General features: G+C 41.6%; 1 protein-coding gene across 8 annotated transcripts in view; it reads right to left on the bottom strand.

The window, feature by feature from the left end:
* The window catches only part of TBPL1 (TATA-box binding protein like 1), a 35,829-nt gene extending 20,586 nt beyond the window's left edge, over positions 1 to 15,243 (bottom strand). The window contains exons 1-2 of one of the 8 annotated variants that reach the window (XM_060616711.3): positions 14,825 to 15,242; positions 7,994 to 8,076 (exon numbers count right to left, since the gene is read on the bottom strand). The gene's annotated coding sequence lies outside the window, so the exon portion shown is untranslated. Of the gene's footprint in view, positions 1 to 5,253; positions 5,342 to 7,993; positions 8,077 to 13,693; positions 13,807 to 13,850; positions 14,195 to 14,819 lie in introns of those variants that run through there. The other 7 variants (XM_060616710.2, XM_078447337.1, XM_078447339.2 and 4 more) reach the window with 7 other exon arrangements.
* Between the last annotated feature and the right edge of the window lie 313 nt (positions 15,244 to 15,556).

The following is a 15,556-nucleotide window of genomic DNA, read 5'->3' as shown; positions in this document are numbered from 1 at the left end:
CAAGACTGAGATCACATGTATATTCTGTCATAGCTCACCAACAAAGTATTCTGAAAAGGTCTTTGACAATCTGAGATACAAGAAAAACCAATAGTGAATTAACTGGTGAGGGTGAAATTCCTTGAATACTGATAAGAATGCACTTTTAAAATACTACCACTTGTATTTATTCTGTTAACTGTCTTCGATTCTGTGTTCATTTTCCTTCTGAGATTTCTTACTGCTTTATACAAGCTCTTATATGTTAAAGAATATTAATCTTTTGCCGGCTTATGCTATTCCTTCGCTAAAATTCTTCACTTGTCTCACTCCTATTTGTTCTATAGCTCAGCATCCCCTTCATTCAATCAATTCTGTAGAAATGAATTGGAAATCTAAGCATTAGGCCTCATGCTGGGGGCGGGGGGGGGGGGGGGGTGGGGGGTGGGGGGTGGTTGGGGATCCAGCCCTGAGCAAGACCTGGTAGAGGGAATGCAGGTGTTCTCAGCTCCAAGGTGAAGAGTAAAAACTATTCCGACCTGAAGAAGGGCCAGCACAGCTCAAGTGGAAAGAGTGGCGCAAGACGAGCCTGGAGATGCACAGAGGGGTCATGCCTTCCAGACTACGTTAAGGATTTTCACATTCTCACATTCATCCCAAGAGCAATGAACTAAAAGAGAAGCAAGAAATGACATGAAGTATTTGCTTTTTAAAAATATATCCCCGGCACTTCTGTAATGGAAGAATGGACTGGATGATAAGAACGGGCAGGAAACTCAGTCAGGGTCCAGTGCAGCAGTCCTGGTGAGAGAGGGAAGCAGTGGAGACAGGGTGGATGAAGATGCAAAGAAGTAGAAGAGTGACATTTCTAGGAGATGACTGAACACAGCTTTGTGGCTGATACAGAAAGAGGAAAAGGGGGTGGAGGATGACTCCAGGTTTGTTGCCTAACATACTATTTACAGAAACACTGGAAGGAGAGCAAGCTGCAGAGCAGACAGGACAAGGAGCGATGGTGAGGATTCTGTTTGGGGAATGCTGAGTTGAAGGAACTTAGAAGACATCCATAGGGAGGTACAGAGCAGACAATTAGGTAACAGTCCATCACTCAGGACAGGTCCAGATTAGAGGTAAAAATCTGAAAACCTGAGTAGAGAAGGTAATTAAAACCACGACGGATAAAATAAGAAATCAAAGGAACTGAGACATCCAATCCCTAAGACTGAGCCAGGGTGTCCCTATTCTGAGTCCCAGTACCATCTTGCTATGCAAACCACTATCACAGGATTTCCCCACACTATAGTAAAATTTCGTATTTATTTATGTCTCCCTGGTAGACAATAAACTCCTCAAGTACATAATCAAATCTTACTTATTTTTACACCCAAACCTTAGCATAGTTCCCAAGACACTAAACACATTCAATAAAATGTCTGGAAGAGCTTAACTGTTAGCTTGAGATTAAAAAGCAGTACACACACACACACACACACACACACACACACACACACACAGAGGTTTCAGAGCTCAGACTCTGGAATAGATCACTTGGGTTAAACCAAGACCCTACCATTTATCAGCTGTGTGACCCTAGGTAAGTTATTTAATGCCTTTGTGCCTAAATGTCCTCATCTATTAAATAAGGCAGGTAATAGGACCTATCCTGGAGTGTTGCAAAAATTGAAATTTCATGCAAAACACAGTGCAGTACTAACAGTTGGTAAGCATTCAAACTTAGCAATTCTCATTGTTATTATTATCTCCTTTCTTTATCTTCCATGAATACAGAAGTGTTCAAAACTGGAAAGGATTTCCAGTTATCTGCTGTGGTCCTCAAGCTTTGGAAAACAAAAACAAAAACAAATCATGTTCTTTCAAGTCTAAAAGCAAGGGGTAGAGGGGCACCGGGGTGTCAGTGAGTTGAGAGTCAGGCTCTTGATTTCAGCTCAGGTCATGAGCTCAGGGTCATGGAATTGAGCCCCATGTCAGGCTCCTCTGCCCCTCTCCTCTGCTTTCTCTCTCTTTAAAAAAAAAAAAAAGTGGGGTTGGGGGTGCTTGGGTGGCTCAGTCGGTTAAGTGTCTGACTCTTAATTTCAGCCTAGATCATGATCCTGTGGTTTGTGAGCTGGAGCCTCAAGTCGGGCTCTGCACTGACAGTGCAGAGTCTGCTTGGGATCCTCTCTCTCTCCCCTTCTTTCTCTGCCCCTCCCCCACTCTGGATCTCTCTCTCTCTCTCTCTCTCTCTCTCTCTTTTTCTGTCTCTCTCTCTCAAAATAAATAAACTCTAAAAAGGACAAAGAATAAAAGGAAAAAGAAAAAAAGAAAAAAGCAAGTGGAAAAATAAAGAATTTTGATGTGTCTGTTTAGTATTATAAAAAAATAGATTTAACAGTGATTTTTTAAAAAATCCTCAGTAATAGGGGCGCCTGGGTGGCTCGGTCGGTTAAGCGTCCGACTTCGGCTCAGGTCATGATCTCACGGTCCGTGAGTTCGAGCCCCGCGTCGGGCTCTGTGTTGACAGCTTGGAGCCTGGAGCCTGTTTCAGATTCTGTGTCTCCCTCTCTCTGACCCTCCCCTGTTCATGCTCTGTCTCTCTCTGTCTCAAAAATAAATAAACGTTAAAAAAAAAAAAAATCCTCAATAATAAAACCATTTCAAACCAAGTGCTTATTATGCAGAGTTTTTTTTTTTTGGGGGGGGGGTTGGGGTTAGGGGAGAAGGGGAACAAGGAGAGAGAGGGAAAAAGAATCTGACCAAGTCTATTACATATTGCAAAATATATATTTTGCTTTTACTCAGCTAGGTACCTGCAAACACAGGAAAATTAGAGGTACAACAGATTTGGAAACTAAACTGCAACAAAACTGTGTATCATGTTCATTTCGCTTAAAGTGTAAATCTACTCTGTTCATTTCAAGTGTATGGCACAGGTTTTCTCCCCAGTCTTATATGTCGTATTCTCCCATATTGTGAGCCATCATTTCAAAAACTAGTTACGTCTGTCACTTTATAGAGAATCCTGATATTTGTCCTAACTTACTCATAAGTAACCACACTTTGTGAAACTAATTAAGCCACTAATAAGCTAATAAAACCACATAATTTTAAAAAGATTATAATTTTCTTGGTAGTGTAAATATTAACTCCCTAGGCGGCTAGTAAGCTGAACAACCCCTCTTTCACCTTCTGGTTGGTGTCAGGGTTGACACCCATAAAGTTCAAAGTTCTCCGTATTCTGTATTCTGATTTTTATGTCAGGGATGTGAATGCAGGGTTCAAACTTGAATGCCGACAGCTCACCAAGAATTTAATCAAGAGAAAGCACCCCAAGGTAGAATACAACATGAGAAATTTTCTATTTTGATGGTTTCCTTTCAACTGCTTTTACAGGCTTACCCTTCGTATAAAATGTGTGCTCTAGTGTAGACAACCTGTTTAAGGTCTATGTCATGTATGAGTGCCATTTTAAGAAAAGGAAGGTAGAATTATGAAATAAATCAGCTAGCTGGAAAATAGTAATACAGAGTTCAAACTTTTCTAGGTAAAAAGCAGTTTTTACTATTTAGTAAAAAAGTAACATACTTAAATAAAAGCAAACAGGGTTACAGAATGAATATCTTTCCACATGTAAGCACCATTAAGAACGTCTTAATTTACTCAGAACTGTCAGATCTTTAATTGACTGAGGGCTGAGTCACGTTTTTTAAACTGGAAATTAAGGTCTGCGAGAAAGACAAAATATTTTAAAACAGCACAACAGTAAACTGAGTAATTAGATAACATACAAGTAAAAGAAAGTATTCTTACATAGAACATAAATCAGGAATGATAATGACTGCAACACTAGCTCTTAACTACTAAGTAAAAGATAAAACAAAATAACAACTACCAAAATCTCAACCCCCAGAGATACTGATTAACTAACCTTCATGGGGGCCCTAATTTTTAAAAACATTGCCAAGTTGTTTCTAGTGGACAGCCAGCTGAGAACCACTGGGCTGCAACACCACAACAGGTCATCAAAATAATGGAATTTCCCTTTCGGCAGGTCCTTAAAATGGACTCTATTCTCATATTAGGCCTGTTTATCATTAGAGAACATCAAGACTTCTGTAGTCTGTTTACCATGCGTTGTTTCCTTAACTTGATTCATGCATGAAACTGTCACACTCTGCCCTGTGCCTCTGCATGGTATGAAATGTTTAGGAACGAGCGGCTCACTGCTGAATCCGATGTCGCAGTTGAAACTCCCTCCTGATGGACCTCTCCAGAGCACAAAGCACGGGGCACTCCTGACTCTCAAAATTCTCCCTCACCACCCCTAGTTTTGGCTTCTGAGGCACCTTTCCCTAGGTTCTCCTCCCATCTACAATACTCTTCTGCTCCGCAAATTGGAAGTTCCTCACTGAATCCCAGGACAGTTCCTGAAAAGCTCAACAATAGGTTCCAGAGGTGAGGAACCCCTGAAATTGTGCACACACAAATTTGGAAGTGTACCTGAGGAGGCCATTTGTTTTTCATATTCTCGATGAATTTAAGAGCCCTGAAGGTTATAAACCTTTTCTTCTATAAGCTTTCCAAGCTTCAACTGTTATCTCTGAGTTTATGACTCCTACATCAATCCTAACCTATCAGAGATCTGAATCCATTTTCTTCACTGGCTGTGCGGTATGTTCATTAACTTAAACCAACATATCCAAAATCAGTTAATCCCCTCAGAAATACTTGTGGTCTCTTAATTCTTAATTTCAGTTGATGAAGCCACCCTCCAACACTCAACACCTCAATCAGAAATTTCAGAATCAATCATCCTTCAGCTCTTCTCTTTCTCTTATACCCAGTTAACTTTTCACTTTGCTTCTTTTCTGCATCCGAAGCATCGACATTTTATTTTAGGCTTTCACGTGTCCTTATGACCACGGCCTTCTAATGGAACTTTGCTTGCAGTATCCGCAATCTAGTCCGTCCAACAAATAAGCTCTCTTCCTAACTGTGCCACACCCCTGCTTAAAGAAAAGTCTGGCTCTCTTGCAGGGACACATGGAATCTAACTTGCTTGGCTTGGAAAGCAGTGAGCTTCGAGCCTCCAATTTACCTTTTGTGACCTAATCTTCTTCCACTTCCAACACACCTTAACAATCTCAGCTATTCACTATTTCTCCTCCAGCAGACCTTTTCTTAATTTTAAATTTGCCTAGGATGCCCTTTCCTCATTGCTTCACTAACAGACTCTTACTTGTGGTTAGACTCATTGAATACACAATGGATACGAACCAAGCACTGTAGCTGGACACTGGGAATACAGCTCAGAACAACGGTCAGGGAAGGAAACTTCACGGCAGCTGTATTCCGGCGGAAGAATCTGACAATGAACAGATAAGCAATTAAAATAATTAAGAAAATGTGATCTATGTTGTGAAGGGAATAAGAGGACACAAGGGAAACTCTAGGAGGAATGATGCAGGCAGGCCTCTTAAGTTCCTCAGAGACGAAAAATTATTCTTAACGTGCGATCTTGTAGGATAAGAAGGAACCAGTCACGAAACACTAAGAGGAGCTCTCCGAGCAGAGGGTACCGCAGAGGTACCGTCTGCATGATGACCGTGTGCTGTAGGCACCACACGCCTTGAAGAGAGCTGTTTAATATAAATGTGTAACCTTTAGAATTTGGCTTAGCTGGCACTTGGGTCATCAACTCAACAAATAGTTGCTAAATTAGATGAATACTTCAAGAACAAGTGAAAAACCGAATTGTGGGGTTGGGGAGTAAGTAGGAAGGGCAGACATTTTTCACTGTAACAGGTAAGAATCTTAGTAGCCCCAAACCACTCAAGTTCTCTAACAGCATCTATTATGTCCCTTATTTAACTTACTGGTATGTTCTGCTTAGTGTTCACACACCTAACAAGTTATTATTGGTTTCAGTTTAAACCCCCAAATCCTGAAGGGCAACTGTGTCTCAGGAGCTTTTACAAATACAGAAGTATGTTTCTGATGTAAAGAAAGAATTATTTTAATTAAAACACCCATACAGATCCTTAACGTTTTTGATGTATATATTCCCTTTCCTTTCTCCTAAGGGTTACGTTCTCCATTTTAACCCCAGGAGTCCTGTGAGCCCTAAACCATCCATACCCAAAGTTCATTCCATGGTAGCTGGTCACAGACCAGCCAACAGGTCAGCTGCCTCCAGCCTACCAGTCGCGCAATTAAATGAATATGATAATAAAGCCATCATTCCACTCTTTACAAAGTAAGAGTGAGGATGTAACACAAGACGAATTAAGAATGTAGCTTCAGACATTTGAAACTCTTCCAATTTAATCGGCCCCAAACAAAAAGCCTAGAAAGAGTAAATTAAAAGGCACACATTCTTAATAGACACACATTCTTAATAGACACACAAATTAAACAATTATCCAAGTGGTACTGTACTATGCACTGAAGGAGAATTTTCAAGATCACTGGCCAGCCAAAGGTTTTCTCAGCTTTACTAACCTAAGGATTCACACTAGCAGTATGCTGCTGAGATGATAAAAGAGTTATTCGCGTGGCTTTTCGTCAATCATAAACTGTTCAGCTGTGTCACATACCTTAACTGCCACCATCACCAAAAAAGGAGGAAAGAACTGGGTTAAGAAATCTAGTGTACCTTTGAGATTAGCATACCAACGTTGTGCTGAGGCAGGTCTCATGAACTGGTGACTATGCCTTCAGGAAGATTGTACCATACACATCTACCCTAACCTGCCCCCAGCAGAGATTCTGGGATATATATGGTCAAGCCGTGCAATTAAAGGATGCTCATCACAACTTCACCGGGTTACACATGCATACGAATAACTGGAGACAGCCAAGAAGCTCACTGTAGCCATCAGCTGGTAAGGAAAAGAAAAGGCTCTGCACCTTGAAAGAGGCTCTGCAGCAATTTACAAGGACTGGGGTGGTTCTTATTCCACAGAAGGTTCAGGTTTACCAGGAATGTTAGCTGAGGTTCAAACAACGATGGGTTCTATAAATGGTGCCCATAGTCAAAAACCAAATTCCCATCTTCGTATTTGTGCTTTTAGACTACACATCAGCTTTATTATCTTTACATCTCAAGGTCAGCAACACCTGTCCCTGAAAAAGTGTGGTGGAAAGAACACTAGGGAACATTTAACAATGTGTCAGTCAGACCTTTATTTCAAAACGGGCTTTTATTCTGGACAATATTAACACCTTGGAGACCTGTTTTCGTAAAAATCTCCCACTATAGTCCTTAGAATATCTAAAAGGATATATGGAGGTGTGTATGTATAAACTATATATCTATATCTCTATAGATATATCTATGGATATATATCTATGGATATAGATATCTACAGAGATATATATAGATACATATGGATATAGGTATCAGTGAAATAGCCATGAACATTTCTTTGCTTATCTCAATATTTTTCAGATCCAGAATCCATGATGGCTATAGGAATAATGTTAACAATATTATATCAATACTATATCAATCTAGTCAACGAAATGACTACTCAACTAAATCAAGAACATCAACTAAACTTCCCTCTCTTTAAACAGGAAAACAAAAGCCACATCTCTACATACAAGCATATACGCCAATCTTCTTAGGGGAGAAATAGTATAAAAAGCAACTAAAACAAAACAGCACAATATGGAAGGGTTATAAAACTCGACCCCTGTACGTTTAAAGCAAAACATATTTTTAATAGCACGTTTCATATAAACTTCTGTAATATACCTTTCATGAAAACATTATTTCAACTAAAAACCAAGACCTGGATGTCAGCCAAAACAGAAAAGAACAGTTTGCAATTCACTGTATTTAAGCAGAAACATTTATTTTCTAGTCAGCAGTTTCAAATGTCCTTCTAACTAAACTAAAACATTTGTACTTCACTTTAAAAAGTTAACCATTTTAATAACAGCCTAAACAAAACTACAATTATCAAGCTATTCCCCTGCTTAGGTAAGCCTCGGTATCTGGTGTTAGCCTTACCATAAACAAATAATTTTCCAGTTCTATGCGGTCATCCTTGAGTCACTTGAATTACTGGAGCAGAGCAGCAGTCTCAGCTACTTCTAAAATTACAAGAAAGCTACAATGTAGGACATTTATAGTGATAACAGAAAACACAAGTTAAATGGCCTGACAAAGACACCAACAAGTTTCAAGTTTATCACCATTTAAGGTTATACAAGCAAAAATAGTATCCTCCAAAGAAAGAGGAATTCTGCTAAATAAAACCATCAGGGTCTATTGCTTTTATTCAGAAGCACCATACAGCAAAACAAGTGGTCAAGTCCACAGGGTAATAGCATTTCAATAGCTGCAACGTGGTGCCAGATCAGGCTTTGTTGGCCTTCCTTTCCCAAGAAACAGAGATGTCTCTTTTTACTTAGTCCATCTGCCGTAAGTGCTAACCAGATGCCTGTGTGATAATTCAAAATTAAAACAAAAGTGCTTCCCTCCCCCCGGAACCTAACAGCAGGGATGAGTCTAAGTCGGTAATCACACATCAAGAATTCCAGTGCTTTAACAGAAAGCCTCCATATGAAGGACACAAACTATATAGCTGGTTCACCTTTCATGTGCTGCCTAGTACCAATGCTGTTAGCATCAGGGAATATTTTTTCACCTAATTATGCTGAGCATTGTTCCAAATGCTTTTCACTTAATTCTCACAGCAATCCTACAGGGTCGTACTGGGATTAGTCCCATACTGTAGTTGAAACAACTGGGGAATCAAGGCAGTGAAATAAATTACTCAGGCCATATCATCAAAGAGCAGCACGGCCACTGTATTGAACACAGACAGCCTGTATCCTGATTCCATACGGTTAAGTGCTATATTAAGACTAATCCTAAGAAAACAGTATAACTGATTTTGACTAAAATTGTTCTGCCTCACAATGAAAATACCTGTAATTTATCAACAAAAGAAGGCTCGCACCTGATTCTTTGGAACTATTTAATTAACAAAAACAAATTTTTACTTCTTTTAAAATTTTATGCATTCTCATCAAGGGAGTTAAAAACCAAAAACAGGGGCACCTGGGTGCCTCAGCCAGTTAAGCGTCCAACTTCAGCTCAGGTCATGATCTCATAGTCTGTGGGTTCAAGTCATGCATCAGGCTCTGTGCTGACAGCTCAGAGCCTGGAGCCTGCTTCCGATTCCGTTTCTCCCTCTCTCTCTTTCTGCCCCTTCCCTGCTCAAGCTCTGCTCTGTCTCTCTCGCTCGCTCAAAAATAAACAGACATAAAACAAAACAAAACAAAAAAACATACCACGGACCAATGTTTATAAACAGATCTCTGTGGTGCTAAATACAATTAAAACAGTAAGAGTCCTCATCCACACATGTCCTGACAAAAGCGTCCTCAGTACACAATCTGATTTTCAGTACTCTTGCTTGATGAATGAATACTGCATGCTTGAAGTTGCCAGCCAAACTTTTGTGCTACGTTTTTTTTTTTTTCGTGAAATTTTAAACAGTTTCATTATTGATTCCTGCACGAAGGCCCATCCGAACTGTCCCAGAACTCACTTTAGTGTGTTTAACATTTAATGGGATCCCTAGCAGCAGGTGTCCCATCCAAAACAAGCCATCGAAGCCAAATTTTGAGTTTTATCACCAATCACACGATAAGACAGATGAATATAACTTCTGATACAAACTGATTCTTTTTCACTAATGACCTATTTCTAGAATCTTGGTTTTTCCACAACTACACAGACACACACACTCCGTATCTTTCGTCTTAATAAAAGGTTGTATCACAAAAGTCAAATTTGTATACGTAGCCTGGCAAGACCTCAAACACGCATATACTCTTTCACCCTTTCGAAATTTCCCAAGGTGGTATTCATGCGAGCAAATACTGCAGCTACTCAAGGCAGTAAATCATTATTTTTACTGTTTGAACTGGTTTAAAAAAAAAAATCCCCAATCATGTTAGAGAAGTTTTTGCTTATAATTTGCAGCCAGTAAAACAAAAAAACAAAATAACTGAAATTGTAGGCATCAAGAATTAGATTACTAATTAGATTAGATAATTAAAGGTTCCCCTCATCTACCAGATTACCCTCCGAAGTCAAAGAAAATAAATATACCCTTTTATTAACATGTTAATCTTCAAAATATGTACACACACCTGCATGACATTAGCATACAACAGGATGGCAACTCATAGTCCTGATCCTCCAGAAAGTCCTAATTTTATCAGGCATGATGAAATCTGTACATCAATAGCACCAGGCAGTGTGTAACAAGGGATTTAAAATACAAATTTGTGTGTCGTGTTTCGGTATTCATGGTATGTCCATTTCTCTGCTATCTACAAGTGCACAAAAAGCACCTGAAGAGAACCACCTTTCTTCCAGCTTTACGTACTCGATGCAGCATTAGGCATATAAAAGGTGTAACAAATCTGAGTGTACGTTTCAGGAAATCCTTATTTTTTAATTCAAATGTCACAACACAGCTAAATTTTCAAAGCACTACAGGTCTTCAGTTAAACACACGGGGGAAACATTCTACTATAAATTCTTCTAAAATCAATTTAAATTTTATTTTTCAAAGCAATAATAATTTCATCACATGGTCAATGATGCAACGGAAGGAAATCCGTTCAATCACCAGATTCTTACCGGCTCCCTTTGCCTAAAAACAATGCTGACACCCATTCAACTAGATTACACAATATTTATTGTAAGTGATGTGCCACATCCATGATAAGAAATAACATTCTCCAATAACATTCGGTTGCATATTTCATATGTATTTGCTCTACTTTAGAGCAAATTCTGCACATTCTATACACGTATATAGTAGTTCCCCTCATTTGTAGAGTATATGTTCCAAGACCCCTGGTGGATGCCTGAAACTGCAGGTAATACGAAACCCTATATACACTATGTTTTTCTCTGTACATACATACCTATGTTAAAGTGTAATCTCTAAATAAGGCACAGTAAGAGATTAACAAGAGTAATAAAACAGAACAATTATAACAATGTACTATAAGAAAAGTTATGTGAATGTGGTCTCTCAAAATATCTTATTGTACTCTATTCCCCCTTCTTTTTGTGATGTGAGATGATAAAATACATATATGTTGAGATGAAATGAGGTGAATGATGTAGGCCCTATGACCTAATAACCTAATATTAAGCTACTACTGACATTCCGACCATACATCAGAAGGAAGATTGTCTGCTTCCAGCCCCTGGCTGACCAGGGGGAACTGAACCCACAGGAAGCAAAACCACAGATAAAGAGGGGACTACTGTATATCCACAAAAGTTTTGATATAAAAATTATCCACATAAAGAAAAATTTGTGGGAATCACTTAAATTGTTCCCTCAAACTTGGCAAAATGTAATTTCAGTTAAATATTCAGATGCAAAATGATCAGAAAAGACTGATACTAAGAAGGTTTTCAGAATAAAAATTATGAAAATCTGAGGTTCAATTAAAAACACACAGTGAGCTCTACAATACTTTTAACCTTTAAAAAAGTGACTGTGTCTGTAATTATAGTACTACCACTTGAACTTGTAAAACACCTTTTAATTCTGAAAAGTGACAATATTTTTTACATGCTTTATTTCAATACAGTCCCAGCATGAGGCTCTTAACCTGCTGTTCTGCACAAACAGAATGAATACAGAACATCTGACATGACCACTTCAATTCTACAAATAAAGGGGAGGCATACAGAAGAAGGAAAATACAACAAAGTAACATTAATGAAAAGGATATATAGCCCAAGGATGTATACCGAAAACTCCGTAAGAAACAAACAATACAAATAGCCCAAAAAATCATTTGGACTGTTACATGATTAAATAAGGATAGGAACTAAAACAACACCAAACACTGGGAATGTTACAGTAGAGAGCAGGGAACACAGAATTTGGATTGCTACTAAAGGTGGAAGCTAGGGCCTGACCCCCACTCAAACACGGAACAGACAGGGAACCACAAACAGGTCTAGGTGAAGTATGTGATGGCAACCCTGTGATTGAGGGAATTCACTTAAGTCTCATGTGCACTATGGAAATCTTGGGACTCAACATCCAACAGCTTCAAGTGTGGTCCTCCCCCAGGATATCCTTCATAGAAGGAGAGCTTTATGAAAAGATTAAACAATCCTTGATTCATTAACCTAAAGGTGACAATCTTGGGTTTTTCCTCTTAGAATCTTAAAACGCAACTCTAAGTCTCCCAATGTTTATACTTTCCATTAAAGGTAACTGCACATCCATGAAAGTCCTTTAACAAGAGATACTGAACCCCAACTCCATGAAAATGCCTGTGTTAAAAACGCTATTCTGGCTATAGTGAACCAATCAAGAGCACTTATTAGCAGACCATTAGTTTCTGATCTTGAAGGCAAAGAGTATGAAAGAGGGGGCTGAGAATAAGGATGACACATTTTGCTTAAGACAAGCCAGCTTAGCCAAAAAAAAAAAAAAAAAGCTTGAGACAAACAGAAGCTGTGGTTGACATAATTGCTTCTGTGATTTATCAGTTTTATTTTCATTTTTAATCCTCAACTTTATATAAAGAGCTTTATTCTCACTGGACATGAAGATGATATTCTCTTGAAGGTATATGTGGCCATTTCAGTATGCCATAGGGAAACCTCATTGACTGACCTGGAATGATTTGGGAAAGTATAAAACCACTAAATAGTGATGTAAAGCACAGAGATCATATAAGCTGACAAATATTTACCTGGAGGTACCAAACTGCAAATAATTCTTTAAACCAGATTCTCCATCTGAATGGCCTGCCATTTTCTCAAACTTTAAAAGAGACAGCAGATTACGCTCCGACTGCTAAATCTTTTCCTTATATTTCTATTTTTCAATTTTCTCAGGGATTCTGTAATTGGTTCTTCACACAAAAATCACACCAGGCTTGTTTCTCTCTCTTTTTTACCCACAGCCAATTTTAAGGCACTGTTCTTAACCCTAAATACAGAAGCCCACGCTGGTTAACTGCCAGTGTCGCTTTGCAACTGCAGGTGACAGACGCAGCCAGAGAGCTCACAGATGTGAATTGGCTGGCTGCAGTCTGAGTCTTATTGCAATGAGCACACTGACAGAGCCCGCAGATGCACACCGCGGCTGAAGGAGTCTTAAAAACCATCATTCTCAATTAAATTACTTTTAGGGCTCTTACGGGCTATCATTAAGCGCTTATCCCAATTCTGATCCTCGCTTAGCTCTGCCCACAATTCATTTTATCTTCCTCAGTTCCGGATCCTTCATCAAACCTAATTTGGGTAATAATAATAATAATAATAATAATAATAATAATAAAGCGGGGCTGTTGGCATTGCCGGCACCAGTAACCGGGGAAGATGCTATTTGGTAGCATTCCCGCCGCGGCAGAGGCCGCTGGAAGTTTTCTGGGAAGCAATGGACCCCCAGCATCTTTGCACGATTCTTCTTCTCCAGGGTGAGGGCTTCACAGAAACGGATGGGGAATCTCCCTTCTGTCTTTCCCAGGGGTGGCTAACAGGAAAAATAAAACACTTCTTTTCTTCTGCTACACCCCGCTCGGTTAAGCTCGCAGGCAGGGACGCCCCGCCCCCCACGCCGTTATCCCTGATGAGCTCCCCAAATATCACCCGGTCCTCCTAAGAAGTAGACCCTCCCTCGGCCCCCGGACCAATTCCTCCCACCTTAGTTCCTCTCCTCGGGTCGTCCGCCCCCGCACACCCCACCAACCGTACGGCCCGGCTCGCACACGCCAGCCCCGGCGCCCAGATGCCCGGCACCCGGCGCTCAGGCCGCCCGGTCGCCCGCGCTCCCCCCGCCCAGGGTCGCCTACGGGGTTACCGTGGGAAGAGGGGGCGGCGGCAGAGAACGCGGCGGCAGCGCTGCTGCCGGTTACGTCGGACGCGGAGGATAAGCTGGAGGACAAGGATGATGATGAGGCGGGCGCGCTCCCCAGTCTCCATGGAACTCCCGCCCCGACCCGTTGCTAGGAGCCCCCGAGGCTCGGGCTCCGTCTTTCGTGCTTTGTTGTTCCGGGTACTGGGCGGCCGCTTCTTCCCCGCGACAATAAATAGACCAGACGCAGGGGGAACATAGAGACAGTGCGCGGGGGCTAGAGCGCCGCCGGACAGGGCGCCCCTGGGCTCCTCGCTAGCCACTCATTTCCGGCTCTCACTGCTCCCGTCACTTTCCCCCGCCCCTTTCCCCACTTTCCCTTCCTCCTTCCTGGTCCCCCAAGGTAGGCCCCTCCCGCTCTTGGGCTTGGCGACGTCCGGGTGTTGGGGGCAGGGAGTGCTACTGGGCTAGACTTCTTTTGCTGGAGGACCGCCTAAAAAGGTTTTGAAAAAACTGCGTGATCTTTGTACCTTTCTAGCTCATCTCTAAACATGAGTACGTTGTTCCTGGCATACAGTATAGTATAAATGGACTTTAATTTTTTTGTCAAAACCTTAGAACTTTCTCGTTAGCTCGTTCAACTTCAAGGTCCACCATTTAACGCAATTAGCAAAACTAGTTCTCAACAAGTAAATTTATTTTCTAAGACATTTTCTGTCTGAAAAAGTCCTATTTTCGCTTTTTCAGTTAAACGCGTTAATTTACGACGTCATGATAAACCTCTCATTAAGGAATTCTAATTCTAGTCCTAAAATACAGCGGCAGGAGATGATAGCGGAAGGATGGATGGACAGATCGATAGAAGGGTGGGTGGGTGGGTGGATGGATGGATGGATAGATAGATAGACAGACAGAGAGATAGAGGCAGGGAGCTTAGGTCACACTTCTGTCGTCTCTCCCTTCCCTATTCCTTACTCAACTTGGGTTTGCGGTCAGGACTCCGCCTGGGAGCCCGAGCACCTCAGAGGCTTATACGCGGCGCAGTCAGATCCTGGAAGGATGGACCGGGGCGAGGGCGGCTGCAGGCTAGGGCTGGGGAGCCCAGCAGGAGAAACGGTGGCTCAGGCCGACGGGCGTAGGAGGGCGGTCACTCGAAAGCTGGGCGCCTGGGGACTGAGACTCTTTCACGGCTCTGCGCCCAAGTAGCCCTGGAATCCGGGAACCCCGAGAGGCGCACACTCGCCAGTTTGAACGGCCGCGCTGCGGTCCGATGAGCTCTCGGGGGTGGCCTGAGAGGCGCTGCCCGCGGGAGCGAGACTCGGGTAACGGCCTGGGGAGCGCCAGGCAGCGCAGAACCCCGCGGCGCCCCCGGAGTCCCACTCTTCAGGCTGGCACGGGCGTCTGCTCCCGAGCTCAGCTGCAGCCAGAAGCCTCTGGCCACAGAAAAGGCCGATGGGCAGCTCTGATTTAATAAAAGGCCACAAGGCGGGGTCATGGGTATCTGGTCTCTGATTGGTGTGAATCGTGGGTGAAAAATGATAATGCCACTATCCGTTTGAAAATGAAGGCAAGGGCTGACTTCAGGGGATTTGGGAGTATGCAACCATTTGGGTATTTTATTATCTATTGGGTCTCTAAGGATGGCTCTTGATCTTTTGCTTCCTACTCTAAGTATTCAAAAAATATCTGAGCATTTAAAAAGCTCTGTAGAT

The sequence above is a fragment of the Panthera onca genome, chromosome B2, assembly GCF_046562875.1.
Source record: "Panthera onca isolate mPanOnc1 chromosome B2, mPanOnc1 haplotype 2, whole genome shotgun sequence".
NCBI lineage: Eukaryota > Metazoa > Chordata > Mammalia > Carnivora > Felidae > Panthera > Panthera onca.
The sequence above is the reverse complement of the archived record's forward strand: the minus strand, read 5'-3'. Positions and strand labels throughout refer to the sequence as shown.